The sequence below is a fragment of the Crocodylus porosus genome, unplaced genomic scaffold (assembly GCF_001723895.1).
Source record: "Crocodylus porosus isolate Cpor-Errol unplaced genomic scaffold, CroPor_comp1, whole genome shotgun sequence".
NCBI lineage: Eukaryota > Metazoa > Chordata > Crocodylia > Crocodylidae > Crocodylus > Crocodylus porosus.
The window spans coordinates 19,032,524-19,040,196 of NW_017728914.1; the positions used below are offsets into that span (position 1 = coordinate 19,032,524).

The following is a 7,673-nucleotide window of genomic DNA, read 5'->3' on the forward strand; positions in this document are numbered from 1 at the left end:
TATATGGACAGGTGGGTGGCAAATTGGCTTAAGGATCTCACCCAGAGAGTGGTGCTGGATGGGTCAGTGTCCACCTGGAAAAATGTGAGCAGTGGGGTCCCCCAAGGCTCGATCCTTGAACCTGTGCTATTCAATGTCTTCATCAGCAACTTGGATGAGGCTGTGGAGAGTAGTCTGTCCAAATTTGCAGATGACATGAAATTATGGGGTAAAGTTGACACACTAGTGGGAAGGGATCGAATCCAGGTGGACCTGGGCAGGTTAGAAGAGTGGGTAGAAAAGAATAGGATGCAGTTCAACAAAGACAAATGCAAAGTGCTGCATCTAGGGAGAAAGTCACCAACACACTTATAGATTAGGGCAGGGGTGGGCAATTATTTTGGGCAGAGGGCCATTTACCAAGTTTTGGCAAGTGGTCAAGGGCCACATGGGTAGCCCTACCCCTTGATAGGTGCCTCGCCCCCTGGTTGCCATCTTGTGACCATAAGTCCCACCCCCTAATCCCTGACCTTTGCCACCAGAGGTCCCTCCTCTTTCCCCTGGAAGTACTCCTTTCATCAAGGTGTTTTGCCATCTCAGAACCAGAAAAATACCAAATTATATTCTAGAATGTAACCATCTACAACATTCATTAATTTGATTTAAAAAAATGTGTGTGTGGGGGGGGGGGGTTCTTGATTTACATGTGTTTGTGTAGTGTACACAGAGGTGACTGCACAATAGCTTAAAAAAGGTTTACTCTTGTATATTGTGGTGGTGGGTATAGGTTTGTGGGGGCTGTGGTTGCATGGGTATGTGGGGTGTGGGTGTGCATGGTGGGAGGGTGGCTGGGGTTTGTGTATGCCAGTGAGGGGGCATATGTATGGAGGTGTGTGGGACTTGCCCTATGAATGTGCGCACACATGTCTGCATGCACACATACATACCCCTACCAGCACACTCCCATGCACCAGAGTCCAGGGGTGCAGCTAGGAGCCACAGCCATGTGGTGCTGGAGCAGGGCTGGGGCAGGAAAGCAGAGAGTGGCTGGGGGTGGGAGGGGCTGGGCTGCTCAATCCTGCAAGCCTGCTGAGGGCTCCCTCTGGGTCCTACTGCCCCTGACTCCAGCCAGCTTTGACAGGGAGCTGGGGAAAATAAATATTAATTTACTAAATAGCTTAGGGGCTTTGTGGGCTGGAAAGAATGGCCTGGTGGTCCAGATCCAGCCCACGGGCCACATTTTGCCTGCCCCTGGGCTAGGGGATGATCTTCTCAACAGCCCATAAGCAGAAAGGGATCTCAGAGTCATAGTTGACTGCAAGACGAATATGAGCCATCAGTGTGATGACGTAATCGGTAAAGCTAGCATCTATCATGGATTAGCAGGTGCATCATGAACAGGTCCAGGTAAGTGAGATTTTTCCCTCTGTGGCATTGGTCAGGCCGCAGTTGGAGTACTATGTCCGGTTTTGGGTGTCACACTTGAAGAAGGATATGGACAACCTTGAGACGGTCACTCGTATGTTTAGGAGCCTGCAGGTAAGGCCCTAAGAGGAGAGACTGAGGGACCTGGATCTCTTCAGCCTCCACAAGAGAAGGCTGAGAGAGGATCTTGTGGCTGTTTACAAATTCATGGGGGCCATGGCGGGACGGCAAGAAATTGGAGATGATCCGTTTACCAGGGCACCCTTTGGAATAACTAGGAACAATGGCCACAAACTGCCAGATTGCAGATTTAGGTTGGACATCAGGAAGACCTTTACAGTAAGGGTTCCCAAAATCTGGAATGGGCTTCCAGGGGAGGTAGTGCTCTCCCTTATCTTGGGCGTCTTTTAAGAAGAGACTGGACAAGCACCTGGCTGGGGTCATATGACCCCAGCACTCTTTTCTGCCCAGGGCAGGGGGTCGGACTTGATGATCTGTTGAGGTCCCTTTCAACCCTAACAACTCTGAAGCCCAAACCCTGGTTAAAGAGCTATACAAAATCCAGACCAGCTACAAAAGCCTACTGACTGGCACAGAAACAGCAAAAGAGCAGCAGCAGAGCCTTGCTGACCTTCAAGACAAGCTGCTCTCCTCTGAAATAGAGACAAAATGTAAATCTGAAGATCATGATGGACTGAAAACAAAACTGCTGGAGGCTAGTGCTGAGAGTCCATAGCTCATGGAAATAATCAAATCCAGGGAAGTCCTCCTGGAAGCAGGCCTGGCAACAGAAGCAGCTGATTGAGCAGAAGTGAGCCAGCTTCAGTTAAGACTCTAGGAAAAAGTTGACCTAGTCTCCTTGTTCAAGAAGGAAGCCATGGAACTAAAAGACATAGTTGAACAACTGGAAACAGAAAGCAAGGACTTTGTACATGCACATACTAAACCAATTTAAAATAAAGTGACTTAAAATAAGGCAACTTGACTATGCCAACTTAAACTAGGCCATGTTTGAGAGCAGAACCAGAAAGCAATGGAAGTGTTGGCTACAGCTGAGAGCCTGTGAAGAAAAACTGCTTCTTGCTGCCAAAGCAAAGGAAGAACCAGATCAGCAACTTGGAGCAATTCAGGTTCTCAGGGTGCTTGTACACATGATGGGGATTTAGTCTTCAGGGTTTTATTCTATGCCCCTACATTGAAACAGTGAGTTTTTAATTGAAAACCACCATTTCAGTTTAAAGGTTTCTGTCACTGTTATGGTAAGAGGCCTGTTCGTTTTCTTTTTTTTCCGGTGCAACCTGCCCGCTGCCAGCTGCTGGTAGGCCGAGCAGTCCCTGAGCCATGGGGAATCCCTGGTCCTTCCCTCCATTGCAGTGGCACTTCCTGGGCCTGCCTGGTTGGGCTGCTAGTGGGCCAGGTGCTGCCTCAGCTCAGAGGCAGCACCTGGCTGGATCTGACTCTTCCTTGAGCCCACTGGGGCTTCCAGTGCCCCATGCACTGTCCCTGCTGCCTTCCCACCACCTGGGGCCTCCCAGGAATGGGTTGGGTTGCCCCTGGAGTAGTGTGGGGAGGTGGCAGAAGGGAGGCTGAGTGTGCTGGTGGCTGGAGAAGGTGGTGGGGATGCTGAATGGGGTGCTGGAAGACTGCCAAGCCTGAGCTTCCCTGATCCCACCCAGGCTTGCAGCACCCCATGCACTGTTCCTGCCACCTTCTCCAGCTGCCAACACTCCCAGGCTCCCTCCTGCCACTTCCTGCTGAAGTACTGGGGCTCCCTGGAGCTCAGGGGCCACTTGGCCCACTGGCAGCTCATCTCCCAGCTGCAGGAGAGGCAGGCAGGCTCCATGGTTTTAAAAAAAAAAAAAAAAGGTGGGAGGGGGCTCCTCACCACTTCTGCCTTCAGCAGGCGCCTGTGGCCACCAGGCATCTGCTGAAGGGAGAAGCAGTGAGGGGTCCAATCCTTTGTCTTGGCAGAGCCTGCCCACCTCTCCTGTGGTCAGGATGGGGGTAGGGCATGCGAAGTGTCCGATTAAAGGCTGCAATATTACAAGTAGCAACATTGCAGACTAAACTATGAGGGGATGTGGTTTAGTTTGCAATATTGCAAAGGCATTTGAAACCCCCGAACCTCATGCACATTTAATGTGTGACACTGTTAAGCCACACAAAGGAAATTTTTTTTTCATGTGTACATGGTGCCAATCATCAACTGTACAAGTGCCCTCAGACAACAGACATTGTTTTGTTTTCCCAGAGGTCGCTGTCTCCTCACAGCAGGCTTACAAGTGGCTGTAAGAGTGTTTAAGGAGAAGACGCTGGAAATGCTGAAGCAGCAGATGGCAAATGGCAGAGACAGAATTACATGATTTGGCACTTAAGTTACCGGAGGCAGAAGAAACTCGATTTACAAGCACAGTGTGAACAATACAGAACCACTCTTGCTGAGACGGGAGGAATACTCTAGACCCTACAGAAGAATGTAGAGGAGGAGGGGCAGGTGTGGAAAGCAATACTAACAGCATCTGAAGTGGAACTTGAAAAGTTCCAAGTCCAAGTGCAATGTCTGAAGTGGTTGTGGAGAAGTTGAGAGCAGAGCTGCAGAATGCAGACCTACTAAAGAAATATATCACTCTTCTAGAAGCACAGATGAAGCAGCACTTGGAGACTGCCAGTTCAGAATGGCAGGACTACACAAAGCAAGTCGAGGTGTTGAGGCAACTCTTATCTGAATCCCAGGAAGAGCTGAAGACAGCAAAAACAGAAGTCCAGCCAACTAGGGAGGTTCAAAACCTGAACAGACAATTGGACCTTGAGCTCCAGAGGCACAGGGCTAAGATCAACCAGCTGATGGGGAGGCACAAACAAGAGATGCAATCAAGAGATACAATCTAACGTTGGAGGAGCTAGATCAGGGGTGGGCAAAATATGGCCCACGGGCCAGATCCAGCCCATGAGGCCATTCTAGCCAGCCCATGGGGCCCCTAAAAAATTTAGAAAATTAATCTTCATCCGTCTTAGGTTCCTGTCAAAAATGACAGGAACCAGGGGCAGTAGGACCCAGGGGAAGCCACAACAGCAGGGCCTGCCTGGCCCCACCCCACCAGCTGGAAGGGGCTTCTGGCCTGTGACTCTGTGGCTGCACCGCACCAGAAACTCAGGTAAGGGGAGTGGGTAAGGGCAGGGAAGGAACCCAGGGAAAAGTGGTCCCTCCCCCTCCCCATGGCCAGCACCCTGCGCTGCAGCCACTCGCAGCCTGTCTGGGGCTGCCTGTGCCTGCATAGGACAGCCCCTTGCAGGCTGCAAGCAGCCGAAGCAAGGAACACCAGCCATAGGTTGGGGGAGGGGCTGCTTTTCCCCCCGCTTGTTCCCTGCCGCAGAGCAGGGGGTCACAGCTGCATGCTGCCCCCTGCCTGTACCATGGGAGTGGGCTCACTGGGAGTGAGCGGATGCATGGGGCCCACACTAGTGTCCTGGGGCCAGTGCTGGTGGGGCCCAGAACAGCAGGTGTACAGGGATCCTAGCCAGTAGGGGCTCTATGGAGCTGGGCCAGCTTCCTCCTCTTCCCCGCTGTTGCAGCCCAGCCGGGTTCCACAGACCTCTACCAGCCTGCACCCTGCTCTGGGGCCCACCGATGCTGGCCCTGAGACATTGGTCCCAAGACATTGGAACATTGGTCCCAAGATGGTGACTGGGGGCAGGGCACCTGTAACGGGACAGGTCTACCCATGTGGCCCTCAATAGCTTGCCAAAACTGGGTAAGTGGCCCTCCACCCAAAATAATTGCCTGCCCCCTGAGCTAGATGCTGCAGTTAATCAAAAGACAGAAGGACTGAGTAGGGACCTGGCAAAACTCAGCAGCCAGCATGAGGCCTCTCAGGACAGACATATGCTATTAGAGCATGCAGATGCTGAACACCACCATCACAAGCAAAAAGAGATGGAGGTGGTGACCTTGAGAAGCCAAATCCTGCAGTTAGAGGTAGAGTTGGAAGGGGCTAAGTTGAGGTCAGCCATGGCTCTACAACTACAGGAAGAGACACTGAGACCACCTAAGGGAGGCAGGAGGGACACTGAGCAGGTAGAAGTCCAAGACCCAAGACAGGACTTGAAAAAAGAAGACCTTCAACAAAACCACACCCAAAAGGAAGGTTGCAGAAAGCCAAAAAGACTGTGGTAAAGGTTGCCCACCAAGGGGGTCTGGCTACAAGAGTAGTGCTTCTGGAGGTAACCAATGGGGATATGAGCATCACAGAAGCCACACCTCACTTGCAGCCTCAGTGAGAATGGTGGTCAGAAGAAGAAGCAATGACAGTGTTTGCCACAAACAACATGCTAAAACACCCAAAATGAAAGATGTAGGGTTGGGACATGGGGAAGAAACTCCAAGGAAGACAACAAAGGTCCCAAAGGAGGAATGAGGTCTATTTATTTGAGCATAAAGGAAGTCCAAGCTTGAATCGAAGACTAAGGACCCAGATCATGGGAGAAATGAGGCTCACCAGAAAGTGGACAGGCCAACCCAAGAAAGACCAGGTATGCCATGCGAAATAGCACGGGGTGGCCATCTTTCTGGCGGGATTTATGGGCAGTGGGCATGTAGTTACCCATGGACAAATAACAATGAGCCTCTGATTTGGGGAGGTATCCTGCTAAGGGTGAAAAGAAGGATAGTGCTCCCAGGACAGGGGCTGAGAGACTCTTTGAGAGGAAAATATCTTCGAGGTAGAGAAAGAGGGGAGCAAACCCTGCTGGCGCATACAGGTGTGGGGGAGCTTCAGGGTACAGACAAGGTCCTGAAGGTCATTATGGGGACAAGTAGATCAGAGCAGGAACTATCAAAGGAGACTGCAGACAGAACATCCACCAGGCCTGCTGGTGTATGAAAACCAGAAGCAGGGACAAGAAAGTCCCCAAGAACGACAGAAAAGAAACCAGGCACTGGGAATGGCCTGCCTCAGACTCTACTGGAACCAGATAAGCTGGGACCAGATGACATGATGCTGATAACATCTACAACCACAGCCCAGGAAGGTAACAACAACAGCATGAAAGGTAAAAAGGATGTGGGGATGGTTACAGAAAGGAAGACATGGAGAAGTAAAAGATTGCTTGTTAATAATCTCCCATGTGGCTCAAAGTAGCTGTTGTTTAAAGGGCAAATGAGAGAGCCAGTAAAGGGATGCAGGATGAACCCTCTCTTCAACTTGTCCACATCCCTTCTGTAGTGGGGAGCACAAAACTGGGCACAATACTCCAGATGTGGCCTCATCAGTGCAGAATAGAGAAGAATCACTTTCCTCGATCTTCCAGCAACACCCATACTAATGCAATCCAGTATGCTGTTAGCCTTCTTAGCAACAAGGGCACACTGCTGACTCAGCCAGCTTATTGTCCACTGTAACCCTACGTCCTTTTCTACAGAGCTGCTGCTTAGTCAGGTGGTCCCAAGCCACCATTTTGTATTGATGCAGAAAACAACACAGGGAAACGACTTTCTCTTAGCGCCATTTCCCACGTGAGCTATTACTGCTGTTTCCCAAGACTCCAAGAGGAGGAATGGAAATGAACATGGGTGTGCTGCAAATGCTGTCAATGCCTCCCACACACATTCCACAGAAACAACATTTTTTTTTTTTAGCTGCAGCTCCCTGCTTTGGGCACTAAAAGTGCTATTTTACATTGTCTAACAGTAATAAGCTTAGTTGCCAGCATTATCAAACCCATAAAGAGGAAAGTTCTCCTCGTTACGCAAGTACATTCAGGAGAGAAGGGCAAATGCTCAGTCTTACTGGGGATTATCACTGTCTTACTTTGGCTGTGAAGGCGACAGAAGATAATAGCCACACAATACACAAACGGCCTGGGAACCTCTTGCCAGGCAAGTCCGTATCATGGCCACATCTACATGCGCAATTAATGTACAGCAATAAACTCTGCCACATAAATTGTGCTGAAGTTTGTTGTTCCCAGATGCCACATTTGAATGTGTGCCCAGAACCATAGCACGCTGAGCCAAGTCGGAGCAGCCCTGGCTGGCAGGGCCCCCAAGAGGTCAGTCTGCTAGCCAGGGCTGCTCCAACCCAGCTCAACATGCTGGCCAGGCCATGAGGGTGCTCCAGTGTAGGGCTGGTTGGCAGCCCCCACACTAAAGTACCTTCATGCCCCAGCCAGCCCTGTCAGCACATATTGAGCCAGGTTGGAGCAGCCCCAGACTGGCAGGCTGATGTCCCCAGGCTCCTTTATTGTAAATAAGATAACTAGGAGGAAAAGAT

The 7,673-nt window shown here is 50.7% G+C and overlaps 1 protein-coding gene across 1 annotated transcript in view; it reads right to left on the reverse strand.

Annotated features, from left to right (window-relative positions):
• Positions 1-7,673, reverse strand: part of ARHGEF37 (Rho guanine nucleotide exchange factor 37) — a 40,743-nt gene that overhangs the window by 30,413 nt on the left and 2,657 nt on the right. The gene's annotated exons all lie outside the window — the stretch shown is intronic.